The 12,525-nt window shown below is 49.4% G+C and overlaps 1 protein-coding gene across 4 annotated transcripts in view; it reads right to left on the bottom strand.

Moving 5' to 3' along the window:
• The window catches only part of Cyth1 (cytohesin 1), an 86,564-nt gene that overhangs the window by 31,054 nt on the left and 42,985 nt on the right, over positions 1 to 12,525 (bottom strand). The window contains exon 1 of one of the 4 annotated variants that reach the window (XM_069992868.1): positions 6,956 to 7,143. The exons of the other annotated variants lie outside the window; for them this stretch is intronic. The gene's annotated coding sequence lies outside the window, so the exon portion shown is untranslated. Of the gene's footprint in view, positions 1 to 6,955; positions 7,144 to 12,525 lie in introns of those variants that run through there. 4 annotated transcript variants of the gene reach the window in all.

Below are 12,525 nucleotides of genomic sequence, written 5' to 3'. Positions count from 1 at the left end.
CATAGGTACACACGCACACACACCTCAAAGTGGCACAGAGAAATATTCACATTTAAAAACTGGGCAGTGCAAGAGCAAAGGGCTTAAATCTCAAAGGGAGTTGGGAAAGTGGTTCATCAGAGCGCCCACAAAGGACCAAGCTGACAGGGCAATGACATAGGACCATGAAGATGGGAGGGTGGTAGCCTTCAGAATTCTAAATGGAAACCATCTCACCCTTAGGTTCTCCAAGGAGAAGGGCAAAAAGAAACCATTTCAGACAGCAAGAAACACAGGGCCTTGTGCCCCTTTTTTTCACCAGGATGAAAATATGGTAAGAGGGAGAGTACCAAATTGCTCATCTAAGACAGCCAGAGACACCAGACCAGACGAGAAATCCAAGGGCTGCACAAAGATCATCACAACGAACAAATAAGAAAGACCAGACCAGACCACAAGAGAAACTCAAGAAAGACCAGACCAGAACAGAAGAGAAATTCAAGAAAGACCAGACCAGACCACAAGAGAAACCCAAGGGCAGCACAAAGATTGTCACAATGAACAAACAAGAAAGCAGCTAGGAAATATTGGCAAAGTGAGTGAGAGTCAATTAGTATTCTCTTAACAAAATGAAAAGTATTTGGAAACGAGACGAACAAAGCAAAGGGAATCCTGGAGGGATGAGGCAGGGCGCATGGAGCAGGCCTGCGAGGGACTGCTCCGAATGCAAACGCGTGTGGCATGTTTGGAGGCATTGTCATCACAGTGTTGTTTGCTGGGTGCTGTCAGAATCAACCTGGTTAACAGAGCAAAAACTGTCACCAAGGTTGACGATAACAGAAGGCTCTGGGAGGAAGCAGGGTCCCCACAGGGTCCCCATAGCTCCCTCTTACTAGGCAGGGCACAGACGGGCGGCGGAAGCCTGGCGAAGACAACGGAGTGGGAGGTGCAGGTACAAATGTGTACATGGAAGTTTCCAAGGAGAGACAAATTACCACACTGAGACAAACCACTGAACGTGAATGTGAAACAATGACATGAGCTGTGTCCTCATCCATTACAGGAGGAAGGCAGGAGATACTTTGACAAAATCATCTGCCTCATGAAGCAGAAGATCTGGAACTAGAAAACGTTTGTTTACTGGGCTGTTTTGGGAAGCAGAACAAGCCTGGGAATGAAATGATGGGGCATCTAAGCCTCTGAACACTTGTTATAAAATAAATACACACGCGGGCTGGGAAGGTGGCTCAGTGGTAGAGCGCTCGCCTCGCATGAATGAGGCCCTGGGTTTGATTCCTCAGTGCCACATAAACAGAAAAAGCCGGAAGTGGAGCTGTGGCTCAAGTGGTAGAGCATTCGCCTTGAGCGGAAGAGCTGAGGGACAGCGCCCAGGCCCAGAGTTCAGGCCCCACGACCGACAAAATAAAATAAATAAATATACACGTCAGGCACTGTGGCAGCTTGAGGTGAAAAGACATCAACCAGGCGCGCTAGAAATACAGGTCTTGCTGTCCTTGAAGCCAGTGTGCAGGTAGAATAAACAAGACATTTACTCTCACTTATTTTGATCCAGTCTCCTGACAGGAAGCATGCATACTTTCTCACATTACTCTTTGTCTAATACTTAGTAAACTTCAGTCACAACACCGCTTCCCTCCTGCTTCAACAACTAATCTGAACTTAAAGGAAAAAAAGCCAAGTTCCTTCTGTAGTGGAATTTTTCTGAGATGAGGTAAAGCCTAACAAGTATTTCCCTTTGCATGCATAAATGTATCACTATAACATGAAATCTTGAATTTAAGCCTTCTTTTTATGCAAAACAAACAAAGGAGAAAATGTTCTGTTAAAGAACCAGCACTACTGCTGGTGTTGCTGTGGGCCTCGGGGCTCTCAGGTCCCATGCTAGTGTGTTAGAGATGGGACGGGGGAGGTAAGCAGGCATTCTGGGGCCACACACCTGGAGAGCTCTCCGTGCCGTGCCCTGCAGACCACGAGGGCTAAACTGCACAAGAGTGCTAGCTAGCTGGGGTAGGCCAGATGGCAGGCGACAACAACTCCTCCCTCCCCCAACTCCACGCGCTGCAACCACGCTTCTGTGCCAGGGAGGAGGCTAAGCCCTTTTCTCTAAAAGAATGGCAGCAGGTTGTCTCTACATCACAACAGAGGAGGTCAAAGAGGAAGCCCCTCACCCAGTCCCAAGGTTAATCTGCAAAGTGTCTGTCTGGCTGGCAGGCAGGGCCATGGTTCAGCATGTTCAGCCTGGCCCCTACCATCCCCTCCCAAGGTTCTGATTTAATGAAGGGGATCAAAGTGACCAAACAACAAGCAGTTATTGTGCCAGGCGGTGAATAGAAATGCCACACAAGGGAAGCTTTCATTTGTTTATTTATTTAAATGTTGCTGCGCAGATTTTAACTGTCGGCAGAAACCCAGAGCATAGCCAGGCTCCAGCCAACGCATACAAAGGAGGACTGTCTTAAAGGGACGGTACTCCCTTTCTAAGCCAAGAGAGGAAAGATGAGCACCAGGAAGGCACTGGTCTAAAACCTGCCACCCCTGTCCACCGCAGCTGCCCAGCAGTACCAAATGAGATTCCACTGCAGGCACCATTCCCGTGACTGACAGCAGGAGGTGCTCAGTAGAGCTGGCAGCCTCTGCTCACGTGGTGGTGGGGGTGGGGGGATGCGCTACCCTGAGCCCATCCAGGGGTGCTGCAAAAGCCCGGGGTCCCAGGCTTGCTTTGGGACCGAGAGCTTCCTTCTTGAGGTCATCCCTCTGCCTGGTTTGAGCATACATCACTTGCCTTATTTTTTCCATCATTGTAGTAACCAGCATCCTGGTAGTCCCGCTCTCAGTGGCTACAATGGGTCCAGACTTGAACCAGCATAGCACAGAAATGTTTAGGAGAGAATTAAGCAGCGGGCCCACCACTGGGGCTGAGACAGGCTCTGACAGCCTGCCGTCACAGAGCCCTCCAGAAACGCTTCCCTTTCCTTTCACAGACCTGGAGTTCCTTAAACACTCATACACATAAACACACATACACACGTATATGCACCCTTAGAAACCCAAACTAAAGTCGCCTAAAACATAGGCAATGGTGGGGAAATAAAGCTCCAGCTTCTTACACCCTCCACACAATACTGGTTCCATGCTGAGGGGACAAGAGGCTGTTCACAAGTTGGACTATGTCCAAGAGGCAGATACAGGTAAGTATCAAAGAAGAAAGGTGTGTGTGTGGTGGGGGGGGGGTCTCCTGCCTCCTAGGATGTACCACCCTAGGGCCTGAGTGAGGAACCCCAAGGCCGGCAGTCCCCTCCATTGGCCTCTGCATACCCACTCCTATGTACCCTGCCAGCATGATCCCAACAGCACAAGCCTGGACGCGAGTCACCTCATCTCCTGAAATTTCCTTAATCTGCCATTTGGAAAACTTCGAAGTGCTGGAAAGAACTCGGGCTTTGAAGCCAGACCACTGCTCAATAGCTCCTCCTCCCCTTGAGCCTCTGTCTGGCCCATCTGTAAATGAAACCACTGCTGTTCACTGCTGGTGCAGGTGTGATGGCCAAATGCAAGCCAAGGAAAAACACGGAGCTGGCACAAGAAGAGACTCAGCAAGAGACAGTCTCTTTGGTCAGCAATCAACTTTGCCCTCCTTACTGCTCCCCACTAGGACCCTGCTGCTCACACGACCTACTTTTACAGCTGCCTCACCACTGGACAGCAGCCCTGTCCCCTCCTACAGGAGTGGCAGGGCCAGGTAATGTCTATAAGCACATGGGCAGTTTCAGCAGTGTGTGGTGATTAGGGCCACACCAACCTATGGGACTGGCCGGGTGCTACCAAGCTACCTGTGCACAACTGACTGACCGGCTGAGCAACCTCTGCGGGCCTCTCAGTGAACAGGAGGATAACAGGCCGCTTCCTTGAAGGCACGGCCTTTGTGTGGCTTTTACACACACCAACAACTCTGAGCAGTGTGACAAGACATCTGGTGACCCAGAAACTAGAGAATAAAGGGACAGTGCCACAAGGCCCCCTGTGAACAGCAGGTGAGAGACACATTGAAGGGATGACCAACTTCTCAGGGGCCACTGTTCTTTTTTCCCTCATGGAGAACAGTGGTTTCCAACTTCCCATGCTGGCATTGCAAATGCTCTGGGTCACAGCTTTAAGACGGGGAAGGAAGCAACCCAAACTCCCAGCACTGCCAGTTAAAAGGCAACACAAGAGAGAGGTGAACCACAAAGCAGTGACGGTTCAGGATTTTGTGGAAAGCCTCATTTAGAGTCCTCAAAATGGGAGGATAAGGAAATGGGGACCCAGGACAGTGTGATAAAAGCCAAGGCTCACTGCCAGCAGGTGCTGGCATAGCGTCCACAGCACACCTCTGTCAGCTGTGGAGCACTGCTTGTGTTTCCTTCCTACTGAGTTAAAACCTTAGCGACTCTTTCAAAGTCTAACACCACATCATCTGGTCCTTGAAGAAGGAAGGAGGAGGATGTGGGGTTGCATACCGGTCCTCCAAAGGCTGGGACAGAAGGCCCTAGTAATGTAACAGGCTCAAGGCCAGCCTAAGCTATGTAGTGAGACCTTGTCTCAAAAAAGAAAGAAACGGGAGAAAGAGAGGAGGGAGGAAATTCTGACGTGCTACAGCCTGGGTGAACTTCAGTGGAAAAGCCTGTTACAAAATGACAAATGCTACATGTAGAAGTCCGTTTTGGCCCAGTTGTGTTCACAGAGTAGTTATACTCACTGAGACAGAATGAAGAGTTGCAAGGAACTGAAGTGGTAAGAGAGCTGTTTGATGGGGGGCAGAGTTGTAGGGTTAAACAATTCTGGGGGTGGATGCACAACTCTGTAAATGTATTCGGCAGGGAACTGAACACTTACAATAGTCAGGATGAAGCCAGGTGCCAGTGGTTTAAGCCTGTAATCTTAGCTACTCAACAGGCTGAGATCTGAGGATTGCTTTTCAAAGCCAGCCCAGGCAGGAAAGTCCATGAGACTCTTATCTCCAATAAACTCCTAAAATAATTTTAAAAAGCCATAAGTGGAGATGTGGCTCAAGTGGTAGAGTGCTAGCCTCAAGCAAAAGGAGCAAAGAGAGACAGCATCTAGGCCCTGAGTTCAAACCCCAGGACTGGCGCACACACAAAAAAGTCAGGATGGCAAATTTAATGTTATATGGATATTACCACAGCTAAAAATAGGCAACAATTTATTTATTTTTTTTATAAATGATCCCTTTTATTGTAAGTAATGTGTGACAATAGGCAACAATTTAATAGCAATATTTGAACTTCAAAATCCTACTCATTATAACCTTTTCTAAGAACCTATGATGACTTTTATGAAGAGCACTGTCTCACCACCAACTTGTAGCCTAAGAGGGTTTTTTTTGTTTTGTTTTTAAAAAAGGATTTACAAATGCAACAAGAACCAAAAAGAGTTAAATTATGCAGCTAACATAAATGATATTCAACATGAAGAGGTGCCTTCCAACCCATTGTCAGCACAGATAGACAATTCTCACTTAAAGTCTTTCTAGGCAATACCCACCCCGTCTCCAGCATAGAAGTGTGTCTAGTAGATAATTTACCATGACATTCTGCACTTTTAAGGAAGACTGTTCCGAGACCCATCCGCTAACAATGCCCAATTAGGAGGGAGTGAGAGACCAGGTACCAATTCAGGGTCACAGTGACCCCCATGACCTTGGGTAAAACATGATCTCTGCCCTCTCCAGTTTCTTCCCATAGAACAGGAAGTTACCATCCCAGCCCTTCTTAAGAGTAAATATTTTTAAGTTCCTTCAAGCCCTACAACCGACAAAAAAAAGTATTTTTAAAGTTCCATAAATGGTTTATAAAAGGAATGTATTTTTTCTAGAGAAGAGAATAACATAATTTATTTAATAAATCCTAGAACTCAAGATTGAATTTACATGTTTGATTTAATCATCTAATCCAGGAGAAATGAGGTCAAATTTCAAGGTAGTAATGAACTAAGTCATTGCATTTTTTCCTAAAAGTGTGACTTATGAAAACAACATTTATCGTCTGTTTTTAGTTAACCATTAAAAGCCAGGAAATAGTCTAGATTCCCCCCTTTCCTGACAGCTTGCAGGAACATGGGTCCCCAGCATCTCCCTAATACTAGACTTCAAGCCTGCCCAGGGGATGGGGGTGGGGGGTGGGGGGGTCCACGACTGGGCAAAGTGTTGGGATAAGCTGGGCAGGGGGGGGGATTTCCTGTACCAGCCTGAGGAGACAGCGAGACAGCATTTGGTCCTTAGCTCTTTGGGTACCTGGTTGCTCCCCCTGCTCCCTCCTCTGGGGAGAGGCTCTGTGTCCTGGGTGAAGCACTGTCCGGTGCCTGCCAGCTCCTCAGTCACATGGCGCAGCTGAGCTACAGCCCTTCTGCATCCCAAACAGAGGTCATCTCTCTCTCTCTCTCTCTCTCTCTCTCCCCCCCCATCCTAAAATCTGTTTGTGTGTTGGCCCTGGATTTTCTATACATTGAAACGATACCTCTGTCTCACAATTGGGTGGATTTCTAGGACCAAATCAGGTGGACAACTCCACTCCTGTGCGCGCCCAGAACAGGCTCCACAGCACTCAGTGGGTGAACAGAAACCCTGGGTGATGGGCAGGCCTGGAGGGGAGAGACACCCTGAGTTTGTTCTTCTGCTTCCTATCCACACTATTTCTAACCTCACCAAATCTGGGCCCCAGGAATCGGTTACTGACTTGTTCTTAACTCTCAGGCCAAGGAGAAACTGCATGGAATGCTTGGGCATCTGTCAAAAGCACTGTGGAAAATCCCTAGGAGGGGAGGACGGAGGATGGAGCCCAAGGACAGACAAGCAGTCGGCTGCACACGTCAGCTCTGGCTGCGTGCAGCGGTAGGGAGAGGCCACAGCAACACCTAACAGGGGAGCAGCAGACCCACTCCATGTGCCATCCACGCTTACCAGCGGTGAGTCCCCTGTCCTGCAGCCCCAGTGTCCTGGCCAGCCCTGGGCAGCAACATCAAAGCCTCTGCCGCTCGCAGCTCTCCACCTCAGAGGCCATGGTGGCTCTGTACAGCGATCCCACAGGCCTAGATTCCCCGGAGCTCTCCCAGCCTTGGGTGCAGGGAAAGCTGGAGCAAGGACAGCATGTGTGTGCCAGCACACAAGGGCAGGGGAGGAGGGTCCAGAGGAGACAAAAGCCGAGTGGACAAGCCACGCAGTCAGGCAGTCAGGCAGGCCGGCAGGCAGGCAGGCAGGCAGGCAGGCAGGCAGGCAGGCAGGCTGGCGTGCGTGCGCGGGGGTGAGCAGAGCCTGGTGGCAGGCTGGCGCAGGCCTGGGATGGGAGCTGGAGCTGCAGCCTTGCTGACACTCAGTGTGCGCCGGGGTGCTCCTCCAGGCTCATTTCCATGAATGCAATCACACAGCCCGGCCCCTCCCACTACCCTCTTCCCGGCCTCCTGGGGGAGGGGAGGCACCGCCAGCCTTTGCTCATAGGCTGCGCTAGCTTTCTTCTCCCCTGCCCAAGCAAAGCCTGAGCTGCTCTCAGGGAGGATGTTAACCCTTCCTTAAGACGCCGCCGTCACTGATGGGGACACATACGAGGACGGCTATTGGCAAGCAGGCAGAACAGCACCGACCAGACTATCCCCTTGCCGTTCTCCATGGGCCCAAGCCCTCTGCTCCTCGGCCCTTTATCTACAGGGCAGTGGTGTGTACTGGCAACTATGCCCCTCCTTCAACAGAGGGCCAGCACTCAGTGCTAGGCACCCCAGGTTAGAAGCTCTGGCAAGTTGCTCTTGATATGGCAATGTAAGATGGCTAGTGACAAGAAACAGGGTGATGCAGTAGCTCCTGGACATCAGAGGGTTTGAGAGTCAGCAAGGGTACCTGTCAAACACATGGACTGGAGCCCCCAGTTCCAGGACACACAATCCACAGGCCCAGCCCAAGATAAAGGGGATGCTGGTGACTGCACACACAGAGGTGCTATCTGAGACTAAGAAAGGAAGAGACACCAAACAGCAAGGAGAGGGAACAAAGAACAAACAGTGAGCTTCACTAAGGGTCTTCTATCAGGAAGGCCACTTGGGGCGGGGGGGGGGGGATTCCTTCCATACTATAGGATGCCTAGTTGCACATGTGGCCCAATGACTAGAACCAGCAGCACCTCTCCAGGTGTGACTATTGCAAAGGCTTCTAGACATTGCTGAATGTCCCCTGAGGCCAATCCTGCTTTGGTTACAAATTGCTACTCAGTAAGGGCAACCTAATCCTAAAGGATCTCCTGCCTTCCATGATCTCTCTGGGGCTCAGCTCAGCTGGAGAATGTGGACAGATGCCCTATCACCATGGTAGTGTCAACAGACCTGACCTAAATACTCTCTGGTCTGCATTCCAATTTTTTTTTTTTTTGGGTGCTGGTCCTGGGGCTTGAACTCAGGGACTGGGTGCTGTCCCTGAGCTTTTGTGCTCAAGGATAGCACTCTACCACTTGAGCTACAACTCTACTTCTGGCTTTTTGGTGGTTAACTGGAGATAAGAATCTCATGAACTTTTCTACCCCAGCTGGCTCTGAACTGCAATCTTCAGACCTCAGCTTCCTGAGTAGCTAGGATTACAGACGTGAGCCACTGGCGCCCAACCCAATCCATGCTTTTTAGGAGGCAGCCCTAACATGAATAGTTTAGTGTCTAAACAGTAGCACTTGCTTAAAAAATACTTCTAAGTCTATAAAAAAAACCCAACTACTTATGGATTTTTTTTTGCCATAAAGCTACAAAAGACTTCAAGTTTTCAATAGAAATGTGGGCTCAGAGTCCTACCTGCACACATCAAGGAGCCCTGCCTTCTCCTCCCCTCCCGCCCCCCTTTGTCAGTCATGGCGCTTGAACTCTGGGCCTGGGCACTGTCCCTCAGCTCTTCAGCTCAAGGCTAGCGCTCTACCACTCGAGCCCTACAGCGCCACTTGTTTTTTTTCTGCTTCTGTGGTGCTGAGGAATCGAACCCAGGGCCTCATGCATGCAAGGCAAGGGCTCTACCGCTGAGCCACCTTCCCAGCCCCGTTCTTCCCTCTCTCTAGAGAGCAATACCACATCTCCTCACACCAAGGCAGAACACAGTCTCTCCTTTCCCGTGTGGAGGCTAGCTCTCACAAAGGACCAACATATTCCTTCACATTCCTTCGCGCCTCTGCCTGCTGAGCTCACGTGGATAACTATCACCCGAAGAGCATCTCTATTCACACCACCTTGTCTGGATTTGTTTCTACCATGCCTGACCATCTGGTTACGTACCACTCTGCTCCCCAGGGATCACATATGTACATGAAATTAAGTTCTTGTATTTCAGTGACATCTTATACTATGAATCTTCTCGTAGCACTTTACACAGTCCCAGGGTCTATCTGGCTAATACTGGGGTTTGAAATCAGTGCCTGTACTTGTGTGCTGCCTATGCCTTTCACTCTGTCACCTGAGCCACATCTTCTATTGCCTTTTTTTTTTTTTCTGGTTAACTAGGGATACAGTCTTCTAGACTTTCCTGCCCAGACTGGCTTCAAACTGCAATCCTCCAGGACTCATCTTCCTCAGTGTCCAGTATTACCGGTGCAAGCCACCAGTGCTTGGCCATATGTCCCTTCTTTTGAGTTGATGTCACTAACTTTTATACCAAAACACAAACACAACACACTCCAGAGGCTGGAAGGCCCCAGCAGTAAACATCAGCTTATCCCTTCCTACTCATAATTCAGCCATAATAAGTGAAGCTTGCCCTGTGCTCTAGTATAGATCTATACAGAATAGGTCCACAGCCAGGATTTACTCACAGCACATGAATCTGGACAGTGAACTTAAGCAAAAACCTGCCTGGCCTAATTATCGGCACTAACAGTATGATACAAGGGAGCAAGAGACAAGGTAGAGGAAACAGCTGCTAGCAGAAGGTTTGCAGTGTGGCCCTTCTCGTATCTAAAGGACAGAGATGCCAAAATAAATTACTGCACAATTAAGTGTATGAAATCACCATGTTTACAAAAAATCAAAAGAAAAACTCTTCCCAGAACACAAATTCCAACACAGAACATCAAAGCTAAACATTACTTTCTCAGACTTAAAAGTTCAACCATTTTTTAAAGAAGTTAGCCACACATTTATGGGGCTGGGAAGGTGGCTCAGTGGTAGAGTGCTTGCCTTGCATGCATGAGGCCCTGGGTTCGATTCCTCAGCACCACATAAGCAAAAAGAAAAAAGCTGGACCTGGCACTGTGGCTCAAGTGGTAGAGAGCTAGCCTTGAGCTGAAGAGCTGAGGGACAACGCCCAGGCCCAGAGTTCAGGCCCCATGATCGGATCAAAAAAAAAAAAAAAAAGAAGTTAGCCACACATATAAAGGAGGTATCCGGAAAGTCACAAGCCTGACCATCCATGGTTTCATCTTGAGGAAATGTCACTGTTCCACTTGTAAGAAGAAGGCTCAGCCAACTCCTAAGTGCCACAAGGTGACACGCATCAGGGGACAGAGATGAGCATGGCCCACATTCGTCTACTGAGAATGGCGCTCAGACTCAGGGTACACCAGGAAGGAGAGGGCATCCAGGCCGGGAGACAGCAGAGATGAAGGGCAGGCAGGTCACGTGGGTAGTCGGCAGACAAGTTGGAGTTGGGCTGGTGCCTTTGAATTTGACACCGACTGTTGGCTGTGTAGCTGCTGAGCTGGGGTGAGACAGAAAGAACTCTAGGAGAACAGACAGCAGCAAGAGGCATCCAGAGAGAAAAGGGCCAGGATGCAAAGGTGCAAGGTGCAGGGATTTGCCACGTGTGATCAAAACTTCTGAGGTGTTAATGAAGGAAAAGTGTTTCGTCCCCTTCTAGGGCTTCGGCTTCAACTACATCCTTCCCGAACACTAACGCCCACTCTCACCTTCTCAACATTCTCTGAACAAGGCTGGCTGGAACAGGTGGTAGCCTGTGACACTTGTGCAAGTGGATGTGTACTGGTCACCTAATTTCTTCAGTACTTCTGAGGAGGAAGGTGGACAGGCAGGGATAACTTTCTCCTTGTCCACAGTGGCACGAAGCCCACAGGGCCATCTCTATGCAGGAGGTGTGAGGCGCTGGGTTTCACTTAACCGGGCCAAGGCCCCAGCACGGATCATAGAGTTTGGGGCCAGCTGAGATTCTCTGTCTCCCTTCACTGAGGTATTGGCATTCTGCTCTCTTCCTTCTACTTAAAATTATTTCATGGTAAATGTAGAGGCATAACAGAGTTTGTTTTTGTTTTTAATAAAAATAACCAATTGGCCCAAGAAGGGCCTGAAGGTCTCAAGAGGGAAGCTGTCCGCATCCTTACCCCAAAGCAGAAGAAACCAGCACCCAGAGCAGGACACCAACCATTAGCATGGCTGCCATGGGCCTAGGTACAGTGTTCAAATTTGAGAGAGAAGGAGATTCTGGAGGCACTGAGTGGAGTCCCAGCCCAACACCTGGGTGGGCCTAGGCCGCTGGCCCACTACAGCCACAGCCACTCAACAGCAAGCCAGTGCTAGAGCAAGTATGAAGTCTTAGCCTCCTGCAGGTGGCACTCAGGGTGCTATCCCAAGTGCCAGTGTGATGCTGCTCTTGAGCTGTCCTATTTCCTGTCCTATGCAGATGGGACACCATTGAGCAAGAGCCCTATTATACTGGGGAGGCCCAAAAGGACCAATGAGGAAGAGGCAGAGGGCAGGCAAAGCCTTATGCCTTTGCGATCCAACGTATGATTGCAAAAGACCAGCTGCAGTCAGGCATTTCTGGATCCTAACATCCTAGAGCCCTAGATATTAAGAAGGCTAAGATCTGATTATTGTGGTCCAAAGTTAGCCCAGGCAGACAAATCTGAGAGGCTCTTATCTCCAATTAACCATTAAAAATGCCAGACTGGAAGCATGGCTCAAGTGGTAGTGTACCAGCTATGAGTAGAAGAAGTGTGAGGCCCTGAGTTCAAGTCTCACTATAGGCATACACACGCATGCGTGCACATGTGCACGTGCACACATACACACATGCAGATTACAGGAAGAAACCCAAGTGTACAAACATGAAAACATGCTCAGATTCACTAAATATTCAAGTGTGCAAAATGAAGCATGAACAGCATATGATTTCCTGTGAGTCTAGCAGAAATCAAATGTCTGGTCACGCAAGCATTGTCGAGTGCCAAGTGAGGGTGCCCTGGCCGTCCCTGAACTCCCACAGTGCAGACATGAAAAGGCCCCCATTTGTGGAGGTGTGGACATGGCACCGCTTCGCACTCACGGGTAAGCCCCAGTTCCCCAGTGTTGTGGACCCAGGAGGTCCACTCCATGCCCCAGTTAAAGACAGACACAGCTCCCTTCCCCACACTCCAGCGGGGTGTGGTGTGGTCATGATGTGGTCATGCTTTCGACAAGGAAATCTCAACTGAGTGGAAGACAGACATGAGAAGAGGGTATATTCAGTGATGTTACTTCGGGAGAATTGTCAGAGTCCACAGTCCACAGGGAAAATGAAATGGA

This window comes from Dipodomys merriami, unplaced genomic scaffold (assembly GCF_024711535.1).
Source record: "Dipodomys merriami isolate MVZ:Mamm:240054 unplaced genomic scaffold, mDipMer1.0.p SCAF_42, whole genome shotgun sequence".
Taxonomy (NCBI): domain Eukaryota; kingdom Metazoa; phylum Chordata; class Mammalia; order Rodentia; family Heteromyidae; genus Dipodomys; species Dipodomys merriami.
The sequence above is the reverse complement of the archived record's forward strand: the minus strand, read 5'-3'. Positions and strand labels throughout refer to the sequence as shown.